The 16,458-nt window shown below is 40.4% G+C and overlaps 1 long non-coding RNA gene across 1 annotated transcript; it reads left to right on the top strand.

Moving 5' to 3' along the window:
* The first annotated feature begins 810 nt into the window (after nt 1–810).
* On the top strand, nt 811–16,066 carry 4930448F12Rik (RIKEN cDNA 4930448F12 gene). The gene is made up of 6 exons (NR_046032.1): nt 811–990; nt 2,842–3,106; nt 10,755–10,855; nt 10,999–11,076; nt 12,309–12,361; nt 15,885–16,066. It is a non-coding gene; the product is annotated as an RIKEN cDNA 4930448F12 gene (long non-coding RNA).
* Nucleotides 16,067–16,458: the final 392 nt, after the last annotated feature.

Genomic DNA, 16,458 nt, shown 5'->3' with positions numbered 1-16,458 from the left:
TGAGAGGAAACCACCTGAGTAGAGGTCTTGCAGCTCCCAGGGGAGGGTATTTCCCGATGAGCAGAAAGGCTCAGGGGCCTCAGCCCCAATCCCTTTCCTTCTGTGTTTCATTGCTGCTTGTTTTCTTCCGATGAGAGAGCCACACCCAGCAGCAAATCTCATTAAAGAGATTTATTAGAGAACAAATCCAACGATGGCTCCTTCTGCTCCTGGTAGAAGACAGCAGAGAACTGAGCAGAGACAGGCATTATATAGAGCTTCATGTTGGGTGGGAGGAAGCAGGGCTTTTCAGGGCAGAGGTTTTCAAGTCCTGAGCTTGGGGAGCTGAGGGATTGGTGAGTTTTCATGTTCAGGGATTGGTGGCTTTTCATGCCCAGGGATTGGTGGGATTTTGTGGGAAGCTCAGGGATTGGCCGGTTTTCCTTCTCAAGAATTGGCAGCTTTTTGTTCAGACTTTTCACCTAAATTAGCATAATCTGGGAAGGGTCCTATTGAGGGGCTGGACATAAACTTTGTGACCTTTCCAGAGACTAGAAACATTGTTATGACAGTTAGAGATGTCTGGATTAGGAAACCTGGCTGCTAGAACTCCTCAGCCTGGCCACTTTCCTGCCTGAGGGGTTTACATTGTTTACAAAGTATACAAGGTTGACAAAGAGGGTCCAGGAGTAGGGAAGGCTTTCCCTGTGCTTCAGTGGGAGTGAATAGCCAACAATGGACACTGGTTTCTATTAGGAAGTAACGGAGGGTTCCTTAACGACCTTGTGACATGGGCTCTTACATTCTGTACAGCAGCTGGCTTTCGCAGACATCATCTCTGCGCTTAGGGTATCCAATTCCGTTAGCTATAAACTCAGAGTCGGAAAAGACCACAGACTCAATTCAAATTTTAATTAAATGACTTTATTAATTGCTGATAGCAGGCCAGAAGTCTTAAAGCCAAATCAAAGATGTGTCCTGCAAAAGAGGCTAGATGAAGGATGTTTAAAGGTGGGTACCACAATTATCTCATTTTTGTAGAATGTGTCGATGGGTAAGAAACTGCTTTTATTCCCCTCTGCTTCGTGTATGTCACAGCAGTCTTACAGTTTGGGGACCAGTAGTCAGAGTTGCCAGGAGCTTATCTTTTGGAAATTTAGAATGAGTGCCTTGCATAAAATGGAGTTTTCCTTAGTCATCACACATCTACTACATTTGGAGGTACCAGAGCATCTTGGTATAGCTGCCAAGTAGAGCTGTAGACCTAATGTGAAATGAGCCCAAGAGAGAGAAAGAAGTGTGTTGCAGTCAACAAAGCTGAAAGGAGCTGGAGAGCTGAAGAGCATTTTTTTTTTCATCAGACTTGGAGATGCAGATTTTGGAGATGGCCCAGCTGATTTTCAGTTTTGCTTTGGTCCAGTATTTCTTCACTGTGCTCAATTTCTTCTCTTTTGGAATGGCAATATATATTCTGTATCATTGTATGTGATTAGCTTTTAGATTTTGATTTTTACATCAATAGCTGCTAAGAAATTGCGTTGAATCTCAGAAAAGATTTTGGAGATTTAAATAGTGTTGAGATATGGGAACTTTAGAATTTGCACTGAATACATATTTACATTATGGGATGGCTACCAGCCCATGGGGACCTGAGAGTGGAATGTGGTGGTTTGAATAAAAATGGCACCCATAGGCTAATACATTTGAATGCTTAAGTCACCAGGCACCATTTGAAGTGATTTCAAGGACTAGAAGGTGCAGCCTTGTTGGAGAAAGTGTGTCACTGGGGATGTGCTCTGAGGTTTCAAAAGCCCATGCCAGGGCCAATAGGATGTGGCTCTTAGCTACTGCTCCAAGGCCTGCCTTATCACTGCCACGCTCCCTGTTATGAGGATAATGGACTAAACCTGTGAAAGCATAACTCCCCAATGAAATGCTTCCTTTTATAAGAGTTTCTTTGGTCTCTTCCCAGTAAACACTGACTAAGACACAACTTTCAACTTTGAAGTCTGAGCTAACATCTCCTATTGATGAAAAAAACATCTAAGAATGTATCTCAGAAACAGATAATAGCACCCTCCACCCAGCCTAAGGCTAAGATGCTGTAAATCTAACACCTACAGATGCAAAGTCCCTCACCTTGCTGTAGCTGCCCACAGGTGGTCCCACTTAGGTATTTGGGAACTGCATTAAATTACATTTCTTATGGATGCATCAAGATACCTGACAAAAGCAACATAAGCAGGAGTCATTTGGGCTCACACTGAGGGCACAGTCTGTAACACTGGAGTCCAGAGCAGACTGCTGCTAAAACCTTAGCACCTGCAGCAGACCTTGCCTGCCCACGGGTATCACCAGGCTCCTGCTGAGACAACACCTTTGAATCTCTAGCTAATAGATTTCCAAGAAGCAGAGCTTTTACCTGCAGGATATGAGTTTACATCAAAGAAGGCATCGCTGGTTGCACAGGTCCATCCCCAGCCCTTCCCAGAATCCTATGGAATCAAGGATTAGAAGGGAGCCTGGCTCTGCCATATTGGCCCTCTTCTGAACTCTCACTGTGTTGTCTCTGGTACCGTGCCTTAGCTCTTCTCAGAGCCCCTGCTGTGCTGCTATCTGTCTGTCTGTCCATATGTGGTGTTGATAACTCTTTTACTAAAATTCTAACTGCCCCCCCAAAATCCATTTAAGTGAAGTCCTTGAGTCTGCATCTGAGACCTTTCACACTTTATCATGATGTGGGAGGCATAGTGGCAGATTAGGCGGCTTATCACTTTGTATTTGCAGTCAGAGGAGGCAGAGAGCAATGAATGCTGGCACTCAACTTTGGCTTTCTCTATTTTATTCCTCTTTATTGTTCAGCCCAGGATTCCAGCTCATGGGATGATGCCACAGTACATTAGCATGAATCTTCATACTTCAGTTAAGCCAAACTAAAAATTTCCCCACAGTGCATCCAGATCCCATCAAGTGGAAAATATCAAGTGTATTGATCTATGACTTTCATTCTGTGATGGTAAAAGTGCAAGTCCCTGCTTCCATTGGCAACTCACCATTCCAAGCAATTTGTCCACATCACCAAGATTCTGTGTCTGATATTTTGACTGGAGACAAGCTCTTCTTGAAGGTGTGTGTGTGTGTGTGTGTGTGTGTGTGTGTGTGTGTGCCTGTAACTGTTTGTGGTTCTGGGCATCAAGATTCCCCAGTGTATCTTGAGAGCAAAGCTAGCCCCATCTCTTGCCAGCTGCAGCACTAGGGATAGCAGGACCTGCACATCTCCCAGGATGCACAGTAAAGTAGAGCTGGTCCTGGATGTGGGGAGTTACAGGTGCGTCAGCCACAGGGCATGACAGCAGGAGAGCTGGTTCTTCCCCTTGCCATCTGTGTCACTAGAGAAGCTAGTCCTCCCAGTGCTATAAAGCACACCCTAGTCGTCGTCTTCTTCTTCTTCTTCTTCTTCTTCTTCTTCTTCTTCTTCTTCTTCTTCTTCTTCTTCTTCTCCTTCTTCTTCCTTCTTCTTCCTTCTTCCTTCTTCTTCTTCTTCTTCTTCTTCTTCTTCTTCTTCTTCTTCTTCTCCTCTCATCCTCCTCCTCCTTTTCCTTCTCCTTCTCCTCCTCCTCCTCCTCTTCTTCTTCTATTTCTTCTTCTTTTCTTTTGCAGGGAGGTTGTATGGGCAAAGGGACTGGGGGACAAGTAGGGTTGGGATTGGGATGCATGGTGTGAAATTCACAAAGAATCAATAAAAAGTTAAATACAAAGAGTCACCAGTGGACAAATGTGTCATCTCTGTTCCTCCTACCAGATAAAAGACCCTGGAAATTGTTATGGACTCACTAATCATATAATGCAAGTTCTATTGCTTTGATAAAGAAAATAAAAATAAGTAAATAAATAACCTGACAAGTACAACTTAAGGGGAAAGTGTAGTCCACCACGGTGGTAAAGTCAAGGCAGCAAGAGTCATGGTAACATGATGTCCACAATCAGGAATCTGAGAGGTGAATTCATGCATGCCTACTCAACTTGAAGGAGCAATATATTTTATATATGCACTTGTGGACACACATTAGATAAAAAGGAAATGAATATGTTGTGTGAACACACTAGTTATAGGTATTAGTCTCTGCATCCATGGGGTTAAACCAATCAGTAATGAAGTCCAAGGAGGAGCTATCACCAACAGGCATGATCTGATCATTCCCACAGACAAAAATGGGAGGAGAATGCAGAAGGAAAGGCCAGCTTCAGGCTTCATTCAGTTATAAGCATATATCACCACACCTGACACTATATTTTGGGATAAATTCTTGACCTGTGTCACTGTCCTAGGAATGACAGCATAACCTCCATGAATAAGATTAGTGTCCTAATAAAACAGGTACCAGAAAACAAACAAACAAACAAACAGGTACCAGGAAGTGTTTGCCCTGTTCTAACTCTGTGCCTCTCACTACATGAACATGAACATGAAACAATAGGACCCATCTCAGAATTGAAGAGCAACCCTTACTAGACACTGAATCTGCTACTACCTTGTGCTTGAATTTGACTTATCTCAGAATAGTGAAAAACAAGTTTGTCTTTTATAAACTTCTTAGGCATGGGTGTTTGTTATAGAAGCCCAAACAGACTTTAGTAGGTAAAGGACTTCATTTCAATGCATGAGCATGGGTTACAAAACTCCTGGCTCAGCATAGAGCCTATGGGAAATGAGTCAAATCCAGACTGTGTCAGTGGGCCAGTTATTCTTGTTTGCCAACTGGATTATATCGAATTAACTAAAACCCAAAAGGGAGACCACACCAATGAGGGATTTTTTTTTTTTTTTTTTTTTTTTTTGCCTAATTTGAAGTAGAAAATCTAATTCTAATCTGAATCTTTGAGGTAGGAAGACACACCTTTAATCCAGATATTTTGAGCTGGGAAACCCCACTTCTAGTCTGGGCCATGCCTTCTGCTATAAGCCTATATACAGAGATGAAAGAATGAATCTTTTGTTCTTTGCCTGCTTGCTCTCACCTCACTAGAAAGCCCACTCCTTCACTGGCATTAGAGCCTATTTCTTTGGGCATCTAGCATCTGTATGATAAGAACTTCAAGTTTCTGAAGAAAGAAATTAAAGAAGATCTCAGAAGATGGAAAGATCTCCCATGCTCATGGATGGGCAGGATCAATAGAGTAAAAATGGCTATCTTGCCAAAAGCAACTTACAGATTCAATGCAATCCCCATCAAAATTCCAACTCAATTCTTCAACGAATTAGAAAGGGCAATTTGCAAATTCATCTGGAATAACAAAAAACCTAGGATAGCAAAAACACTTCTCAAGGATAAAAGAACCTCTGGTGGATTCACCATGCCTGACCTAAAGCTATAATACAGAGAAATTGCGATAAAAACTGCATGGTACTGGTATAGTGACAGACAAGTAGACCAATGGAATAGAATTGAAGACCCAGAAATTAACCCACATACCTATGGTCACTTGATCTTTGACAAGGGAGCTAAAACCATCTAGTGGAAAAAAGACAGCATTTTCAACAAATGGTGCTTGCACAACTGGCGGTTATCATGTAGAAGAATGTGAATTGATCCATTCCTATCTCCTTGTACTAAGGTCAAATCTAAGTGGATCAAGGAACTCCACATAAAACCAGGAACAGTGAAACTTATAGAGGAGAAAGTGGGGAAAAGCCTCGAAGATATGGCTACAGGGGGGAAATTCCTGAATAGAACAGCAATGGCTTGTGCTGTAAGATTGAGAATCAACAAATGGGACCACATAAAATTGCAAAGCTTCTGCAAGGCAAAAGACATAGTCAATAAGACAAAAAGGCCACCAACAGATTGGGAAAGGATCTTTACCAATCCTAAATCAGATAGGGGACTAATATCCAATATATATAAAGAACTCAAGAAAGTGGACTCCAGAAAATCAAATAACCCTATTTAAAAATGGGGCTCAGAGCTAAACAAAGAATTCTCACCTGAGGAATACCGAATGGCTGAGAAGCACCTGAAAAAATGTTCAGCATTCTTAGTCTTCAGGGAAATGCAAATCAAAACAACCCTGAGATTCTACCTCACACCAGTCAGAATGGCTAAGATCAAAAATTCAGGGGACAGCAGATGCTGGCGAGGATGTGGAGAAAGAGGAACACTCCTCCATTGTTGGTGGGATTGCAAGCTTGTACAACCACTCTGGAAATCAGTCTGGTGGTTCCTCAGAAAATTGGACATAGTACTACTGGAGGATCGCGCAATACCTCTCCTAGGCATATATCCAGAATATGCTCCAACCAGTAAGAAGGACACATGCTCCACTATGTTCATAGCAGCCTTATTTATAATAGCCAGAAGCTGGAAAGAACCCAGATGCCCCTCAACAGAGGAATGGATACAGAAAATGTGGCACATTTACACAATGGAGTACTACTCAGCTATTAAAAAGAATGAATTTATGAAATTCCTAGGCAAATGGATGGACCTGCAGGGCATCATCCTGAGTGAGGTAACCCAATCACAAAAGAGCTCACATGATATGTACTCACTGATAAGTGGATATTAGCCCAGAAACTTAGAATACCCAAGATACAAGATACAATTTGCAAAACACATGAAACTCAAGAAGAACGAAGACCAAAGTGTGTATACTTTGCCCCTTCTTAGAATTGGGAACAAAACACCCATGGAAGGAGTTACAGAGACAAAGTTTGGAGCTGAGATGAAAGAATGGACCATTTAGAGACTTCCATACCCGGGGATCCATCCCATAATCAGCCTCTAAATGCTGACACCATTGCACACACTAGCAAGATTTTGCTGAAAGGACCCTGATATAGCTGTCTCTTGTTAGGCTATTCTTGGGCCTAGCAAACACAGAAGTGGATGTTCACAGTCAGCTATTGGATGGATCACAGGGCCCCCAATGGAGAAGCTAGAGAAAGTACCCAAGGAGCTAAAGGGATCTGCAACCCTATAGGTGAAATAACAATATGAACTAACCAGTACCCCCTGGAGCTCTTGACTCTAGCTGCATATGGATCAGAAGATGGCCTAATTGGCCATCAGTGGAAAGAGAGGCCCATTGGTCTTGCAAACTTTATATGCCTCAGTTCAGGGGAACACCAGGGCCAAGAAGTGGGAGTGGGTGGGTAGGGGAGTGGGGGGAGGGTATGGGGGAGTTTTGGGATAGCATTGGAAATGTAAATGAAGAAAATACCTAATTAAAATAAAATAAAATAATTTTTTAAAAAAAGACGACTAGCTGAAACATCCACCCTTGTGGAACAAGAAACTAGTGGATTATTGGCCTTTTTATTCATAGCCAGCCACTGTTGGATTAGCTGGACTACAGCCTGTACGACACTCTAATAAATCTCCTTTCTGTAATCAGAGATTCATTCTATAATTTCTGTTACCTTGGTTAGTACAGCCTATACCAAGACTTAACATTTTTAAATAACCTATTCATCTATTATCTGTGCATGAGAAAGAGATATGTGAATATGGGTTTATATACATGTGTCATGGAACATGTTATATGTCATTCTTAGGGAAATAAATATCTACTTAACCAAGATAGAAAACAAACAACACACCAAAGTAAAGATGCCAACTTGGTGAACCACTGAGTTTACTGGAGTTATGTACAGAGTATAGGTGAGATGTTCTTCCAGGAGTACAAATCAGAACTGTATCACTAAGAGCTAGTACAGGTATTGGATCATGAAATTTGGAAACAAGCAGCTCACAGCACAACTTGAAGGAAGATTAACAGTTTCACATCACCTCTTCTAGGCCTTTTCTCTCAGCCTCTTCCAAGGAACTGACCATGTCTGTGAGAATCTCTTAGCAGTCCTTACTATCTAGACAACCTTGGGGACGGAAGGGTCTAGTGGATCTGAACACTTTCAGGGAGTTCCTGATGACACTGAGTTATTTTATTCCTGAGTTTTAATGTGCTTTCTAGCAGGAAGAAATCTTTCCCCTCCCTTAAGAACAGCCTGAGTCTTAACGAACTTCCCTCCAATATGAATTGTCTTATCCCAGCGGAAACTGCTGCGCAGCACATGTGTGTCACATTGTGACATGTTCTCTCCTTCTTCCTTTACTTGCATCCCAGGGATTGGACTTGGGTCATTAGGCTCTCACATGAGCCATTCTGCCAGCCCCATAATACTTGCTCATCATGTTCCTCACCTAGAAAAGCCTCACCTATTATGGACCATGAGGGCTGGGAGCTGTGGGCTGGGCTTTCAGAGACTATAATAGAACCAGTGATGTACCAAGAAGTAACCAGGAAAAGAGACAAAACAGGAGCTCCACAAACCTAACCTGATTAGCAGCTCAGCACAGGAAAGGATGCCAGCTCATCTGTGGCAAGTCCAGCTAAGGGAGGGCTGTGCCCTGGGTGGGCACACTTGAATCTCCTTACAGGAAATGGCTGAATGAAAATGTAATGTCACACAGGAAATGGCCTTTCCAAGACTGTAAATCAGAGGAACCAGGATTCCTCTCAGATCATGACAAATAAATAATAAATAATAAATAAATAAATAAATAAATAAATAAATAAATAAATAAAATGCTTGGTATGGAAAGGCAATAAACTTAAAAGCAGTGTATCCCAATTTTTTCTGTCAATTTATAAATTAACATTTATCAGCAAATATCTCTTTCTACCTGGCATAAACATATAATACTTAGTAATACATGTATGATTACAAAAAAGTCACTGGCCAGAAAAATAAAATAATCATTTAAAAATTAAATATTTTCTTTATTAGATTTCATTTTCCAGCTGTATAGACTTAATAGAATTTCTTCCTTAATTTCAAACTATATAATGCTTTTTGACTGAACAATGATTACCTTTCCAGACCAATGGCCTTTTTCTGTCAATGGCAATTAAATCCACAAAGATGATTTCTTTCTAACGTCTGAGGTTCTTATATTCCCATTGCATATCAGACATTTTGTCACAGTCAACCAAATTTTGTTAGAAAAATGTATTTAATAAGCCAGAATACCAAATCCTCCAGTTATAACGTAAACATGTTAGGGACATGCTATTGCCAGTGCTGTATTATGCGGTTACTATAGGGCTCTGTACATATTGATTGAAGACTGCACATTGTATTAGTCTTGTCTTATTTTCAAGCTTATTTCTGGGTGCCATTTTCCCTGGTTCTGATACAGACCCTAGCAAAAGAAAAGCAATATTATTTACTGTTCTGTAATGACATATTTTATATTTGTTTTAAATCTTCTCATTTTAAATAATCATTGTCTACAACTTAAAAAGAATAAGTAAATAGCCAGATCAGAATAAAACACAAAGTCCTGATGCTTCCTTCTATTCTCTACAAATCAAACCTGCATTAAGGAGCTTTGATTTTCTTTAATGTCATACCTTGAACTGACTCCTCACTCCTCTGACAAAATAAAAATTGAAATGCACCACCCCGCCCCACAAGCCCCCTGCTGGACAGTGAACTTCAGTAAAGGCAGAGACTTGTGGATGTTCAAGGTGCTAAGAATATGACTGTCAAGAGTGCAAGCCCTATAAAAACAGGACATTTATGCCACCTCCTTTAAGGCACAGGGAATATTTCAGAAGAGGGAAGCAGAAAGTATGTAAAAGCTAGAGAGAAGGGCTGTGCAGTGCTATATTCAAGGCATGATCCAGCTAACACAAACATGATCTCATACAGCTGAGCTTATTTGCACTGCCCTACAGGAGACTGGGCTTGTCAACACCATCATGGGTGAAGGAGGGGTCCAAGGAGCTTCACTCTTCTCTGATAAATGATTGGATACTGATAGATTCTGGGGACAGGCCACTGTCTTCACCCAACAGTGAGCCCACTACACTTCTCCAGGAGATACTTCCAAACCTGTAGTCACACAGATGGTCTTGGCATTAATGTGGGAAAAGGTCTAGTATAAAGGTAGGGGTGAAGGTGAGGAGAGGGTGTGGGTGAGAAAGAAAAAACAAGGTGAGAGTAAACAGAATGTAATATATACATGTATAAAGTTGTCAATGAACAAACTGAACCACTAAAAAAGAAAGGAAATGTGTAAAAAATAAATATGCCAAAACACACACACACACTCACACACATGAAATCTGAATCAGCTCAGTATAGGAGAATTTTTCTAATTACCAACCCAATTTCCTTATTTACTAAGCTGATAATATAAATATATAGTAAACATTTCTTATTGGTACTTTAAATGTGTACTAATCTATTTATTCCTCTAATATGTCAAATTAAAATTATCCTTAAAACATGATAAAAACATAAAACCACTGCTAAAAAGAAAAAAGAAAAGACATATACCATCCAGCTGAAATACATTTTTGTTCGCAGTGTCATTTTTTCTAGTTTTACAGTTAACAATCTAAATGCAATTAGTCTATGAAGTTAACAGTTACAGTTACAGTTATGAAGTTACAGTTAACAATCTAAATGCAATTAGTCTATGAAGGGAAATACTTGGTAGAAATGTTTAGGCAGAGAAAATTTAGGAATTCTGTGTTCTAAACTCAAGTGTCTGTAACAAATACCCAAACAGGAAAGACAAACCATCCCAGATTCTCTTCAGCCACAAAAAAAGACCTGACCAGAAAAAAATAAATGAAGCAAATTTTTCCATTTCACAATAACTGAGGGCCCAATCACAGGCTTTTGTTTTGAGCGGTTGTTGTTGTTGTTGTTTTCTTGGCGTTTTATATTTATCTGAGTGCAGCCATTTCTTGTGTGGTTCCAGGACCCTTGGACTATCCAAATCTGCAGATGTTCAAGCCTTTATACAAACATTTTCTCATGTACCTGTCCACAGCCTCCTGCATTCTTTAAAGCATGTCCCAGGTCAGTCTAGTACAACGTAAATGTTATATAAACAGTTGTTCTACTATTTTGTTTAGAGATAATGACAAGAAAATATGCCTGGCCATGCGCAATACTAGCCCAGTATTGTTTTGTTTTGTTTTGTTTTTGTTTTTTCCAAATAGTTTTCATCCACAGCTGCATGAAGCCACAAACGCAGAATCTGTAACCATGAGGCCCAGCTGTGTAATCCTTTTCTTCAGGTCAGCAAATACAAACTCTCCTGCTCTGTGGATTTTAAGGGATGGCTGGCTGTTATTGATGTTAGGAAGGCTGGTTCCAAAATGTAGTCCCACCTTGAGCACAGTGGAATGTTCCTACTTTGAAAAATCAGGAGCTGGTTTCACTCCAGTCAAAGTTTGTTTTCTGTGCAGTGGAATCACTGGTACGTTGGTGGAAAGTGTGATGTCTCCATTGCTCTTGCATAGGACAGAGCACCTTCTAAGAAGAACCTGTTAGCAGGTTCACGGATGGGCAGCACACTTTGATGGGCAAAAAGACAAAACTGGAGCCATTTCAATTGACCAGGAGTTATCTTTCATCTTCAGAAAGAAAAAACAATGAATTCCACCACCCCCCAAATGCCTCCTGTGTACAGTTGCTGGAATCTGCTATTTTAATCACCAATTTCAAGCCTGAGATTGCAGGTAACTGGGTGAAACACCTGCCAGTTTACCCACTTTAAGCTCGTTCCTGTGCCACTCACATGTTCAGACGATATTAGATCAACTTTTCTAATCTAGGCATTTGCTATTTTACTCAAAATGTTTAAAGTACAAGGGAAGCAGGCGTTATAGTTACAGCTTCATTGCCGCTTTCCTCAGAGGCAAACATGGTAGTAAGTTATCCTAAAAGGACAAAGACATGAAAACAGACATCTCTTAACATAAACAAATGTTATTTGATGTGTGTTATTTGTAATTTCCAAAGCACAGCAAACATAAAATGGCACATTTAATGTTTCTTTGTGGGACCACGTTATTTTAGTTACTTTTATTCATTGTGAGCAAAAGAGTGAGAATTAATAACTTGAGGGAGTTCAAAGGATACATGCCATGATTCCATGATTTTCTTGGACAGGACATCCTGGTGGCAGGAGCATGTGCCTAAGGGAGCAGGAAGGGTCCGGGGACACGGTAACCCTGCCACCTCCACGTAGCCTCCTAAAGGCTCCCAAACCCTGAAAACAGAATTGCTTAAAACATGGATCTGAGTGACATTCGTATTCAAGCTATAACATGGAAATAAGCTCTTTGCTTTGATGACAGAAGAATAAAAGTCAATGAATCATTAACTTTCTGTGTGCATCACTATCTGCTGTGGACTCATCAATGCTCTGGACCTTACACTTTCCAACAAGACAAACTTCTGTGACCTGAAATAATTTAACAAAATCAATTTTCTTTTTCTTTTTTTTTTTTTTATCATAAACCAGGGTAATGTTCTCTATGGATACAAATACATTTGGAACAGTAATGGAGACACAAGGTTGGTGATGACATTAATAATTATTAAGACTATCAAAGACCAACACTGCACTAATTTCATTACATTAATTTTCCTATTTAATTTTCCACTCTGCTCTGAAAAACCAAATGTCTATAAAAATTGCATGAGTTAGTAAGACTGTTGTTTTGGTTTTGTTATGGCCTAGTCGGCCATCACTGGGTAGAGAGGCCCCTTGGTATTGCAAACTTTATATGCCCCAGTACAGGGGAATGCCAGGACCAAGAAGTGGGAGTGGGTGGGTAGAGGAGCAGGGCAGAGGGAGGGTATAGGGAACTTTCAGGATAACATTTGAAATGTATATAAAGAAAGCATCTAATAAAAATAATAAATAAATAAAGTATAATTGGCCTAATGCAATCATTTTATGACTCTCACAGACAGTAACAGCTTGCTGTAAAACCAGTGCGTGAGAAAGGAAAAAGGGCTCAGAGGCATGGCCAATTGCATGCCATGTTTCATGGCATCATCAGGCCAACAATACAGGGAAAATGTTTGGAGGGCTTCCCACTTTCCAGAACTTGGATCCACTACTGCTGTTATAGGGACATCCACATGACTTTCACATCAATGTTCCCAGGGTTCTACTCATCAGTAACTGAGGACATTTGGTCCTTCATTCTCTCTACTCAACAGCTATCCATATCCTCTTCACCAACCTGGACCCCTCACTTCTCTGTAACACATCTCTCAGACCCTAAAACCTTTTCTAATCTACTGTGCCACCCCCAGGGCTGGCCACTGCTCCTTCTCCTTCTTTCCTTCTTGTCATTCTGTACTAGGAATCTCTTCTCCAGCCACACATTAAGTTAAGAGCCAGATTATTTGTATACTTATGATAAAGTAATGCACTGCTGATACGTTCATTCTCTTGCTCCCGTTTTCTCCTTTCTCCTCCTTCTCCCTCTCTCTATCTCTGTCTCTATCATATATCTCCCTCCTTTCCTCATTTGTCTCACTACATAGCCCAGGCTCCTTTAGCCTCTCAAGGTTCTAGAGTTATAGGCGAGCCTATGATGTTATGCTTGTTTAGGTTGAAGACACTAAACCTAGAGGATACAGTTTCCAAACCCCAGCCGATGGCTCACAAGCTCCTTGAACTGCTCAGTGCATACTGCTTCAGTCAGATTATTGATTCAATTCTACATCAGCAATAAAAGTATGAACCCTCTTCTCCAACAATATGTCAGCAAGTGTAAGGTGTTAACCTCACTTAAAACCTCCACTAATTTCTGCGAAGCACTGACTTGCTCAGAGCCCAGCACTTCTGGGCCCATCAAAACCCTGTGTATTTAACCAGCCTTTTAGAGTATATCACTCTGAATTCTGGTGTCTTCTTTATTAAGAAATTGTACCTGCCAATAGTCTTTCTTTCTAATCTATGCTTTTCTAACCTAGTCTTTCTGAAATAACCTAAATTTCTTCAAAACTTTGTAAGGCAAAAGTTTATGTTTGCTCACACAAGGTCTAATAAGCACCTTTCTACTGCTCAAGGTGCAGGAGAGAGAAGAAGGGAGAATAAAAACCTCCTCTTCAAATTCTACTCCCCTGGCCAGAACTGGTCACACAAGCTCAACCCATTTACAAAGGAAGTTGGGAAGTATAGTGACATATGTAGATATTCAATGAGCATTTAGAAATGGTCTCTGACACATCATCATTTGAGGTCCAACTCAAATATGTTTTCTCTATAAAAATGTACTCAATCATCTTCAAACTGGCATTACCTTAACTGTCAGTCCTTACCTTTCCACCGATGCAAGTCCATGTCTTCCACAGTTTATACTGTGGTGCCAATGAAGTCAGCTTGCTTTTGTTTTTAATAGAAAATAACTGTGCATATATATATGGGGTGCAATGTAATAATTTAGTATGTGTATATAATGTGTAATGATCAAATTAGGGTAATTAGCATTTTCTCCTCTTTAAATGCATAGTATTTCTTTGTTTTGAGAACTTTTAAATTATTTTCTTCTATCTTTTTTCACAATAAGTTACTGTGAACCATCACCTCTCTATTATAGAGAGTAACCCAAGAAACTAGAGCTTAGACCTTCTTGCCTTGTTATTTGATCTGCTAATCCTTTCCCTCTACCCTTCTTTAACTATAGGCACACCTCTCTCACCCCTCCTCCCTCTCTCCCCATCCCTCACCCCCCCTGTTTCTCTCTCTCCTACTGTGAAACAAACTTTTTAGCTTCCACATATGAGAAATATGAGAAAGATTGGCAATTGGTTTCCCTTGCTTATTTCATTTAACATACCATCATCCACTTCTATCCAGGTCAAAAATGACATATTTCGTCCACTTCTATCGCTAAGTAGCATTTTGTTGTGAACACAGGTCATGTTTTATTTCCTTAGAATATGCTTCCTTCTCTCCTCTAAACTTTCTTAACCCTAAGCTCCTTCAAATGGGGAATTATGTCTTAATTAGCATCCAAAGACTCGCCCAAGACTATATCTCAATTTCATACAGATCAGATAGGATATGTAGGAATCCAAAGTGACTTTTAGATAAGAAAAAGAAAAGGGAAAAAAACCCAACAGTTTATTGAAATTCAGAGGCAAACTCTTCAGACGTATTTCCTGTTTCCTTGAACTTGGTGAACACAGTAAGATGGCATCATTTGAGAGCATTGGCCATGACTGAACGATATATTACAGAATGTATCGTGTGAAATATTGGCAGCTTAAAAAAATATGTTCCTTGGAATAGACTCTCTGCAAGCCAAAGCTGTTCCTCAGAGCACTGCTTTAAAAGTTAGAAGGCAGCTCTGCCCACTCCAAATCACCAGAAGTAAAGAATCCAGTCCTAAGTGCCCCCCAGTGACCGAGTGGGCTAGCTGGTGTGTTTTTTTCCCTTCCACTTTGCAGAAAGAAAAGACAGTAAAAGTTCCTTCAGTGAGCTGCCAAGGTGCTCCCAGGCCATTGTGCAGAATCATTGTCAGGTTAAATTAGGGAGTACAGACTCCGTGAGTGTAAAAAAATCAATACTTGATGGAAGATTGCTCCTCGGAAAATCTGTTTTGATTCCAGGATTAATTCGCGACCAAAGGCTTCTGCAAAATGACATGCCATTAGTCAGAAAATGAACACATTCTACCCTTGAAATTGGATGGAAATATGTCAGCTGGTTGACCCATTCATTCTCCTCACTTTCTGGGCAGAAAGAGTGGGTGTGGTAGCTATGTGAATTGGTGCCCCAAACGTGGTCCATTTTCAAAACAGGATAAAAAAAAATTTTTTGAAGTCCAATGTGAATTGGGAGTAGTCTCTAGGCCATTGTTGGAGAGTGATCACAAATGTGTTTCATCAAGGCAAATGCATTTGTCTGGAAGGTCCGAATCTCCTGAGTGTTCTAAGCCCTTGAATAAACCCTGCTAAAAATCTTAAAATAAAACAAAGACTATTCCCCTCAAAGCACTAACTTGCAATATTAATGACAATGTAATCTTGTTGTCATACATAAAGTAGCACTCTTCACACTCCTTTTTTTTTTCAGGTTTCTTCAACTAAGAACTTTGACAAAAAGCAAGTACCATCTCTTCATCTGAGCTGGTATGGTCTCAGGGCTTCCTGACTTATGTGCTTGATTGATTGATTGATTCACAGCAAGGGTGCCTTTAATGCTCCAGACTTTGCTGCATGGAAAAGTCTTTCAATCCAATTAAAACTGATTCTGGGGCTATCAATCATTAGGGATGTTTCTTCATCTCCATGGTGATAAGAAAGGGTACTGGAGCTTTGAGAAAGCAAGTACTCAGGGATACTCTTTTGTCTTCTTTCTATAGTGGTCACAACCAATAATCTTGGTGCCCAAGTCTACAGGGTTCCTTGAAGGCAAATGGCTTCACTCTTTCTGCACAGCCACAGCAGACTTTGTCAACATTGAAGCTTACCTGCCACACCTGAGAAAATATGAACAAGTTATTTGGTTTCTGAGGTGCTGTGAATGAGAACGGTCCCCATAGGCTAATCTATTTGAATGTTTGGTTCCCAGTTGGTAAACTGTTTAGAAGGAATTAGGATATATGGCCTTGTTGAAGGACACTGACGCTCTGAAACTCTAAGTAATC

This window comes from Mus musculus, chromosome 13, assembly GCF_000001635.26.
Source record: "Mus musculus strain C57BL/6J chromosome 13, GRCm38.p6 C57BL/6J".
In the NCBI taxonomy this organism is placed as follows: Eukaryota; Metazoa; Chordata; class Mammalia; order Rodentia; family Muridae; genus Mus; species Mus musculus.
The sequence above is the reverse complement of the archived record's forward strand: the minus strand, read 5'-3'. Positions and strand labels throughout refer to the sequence as shown.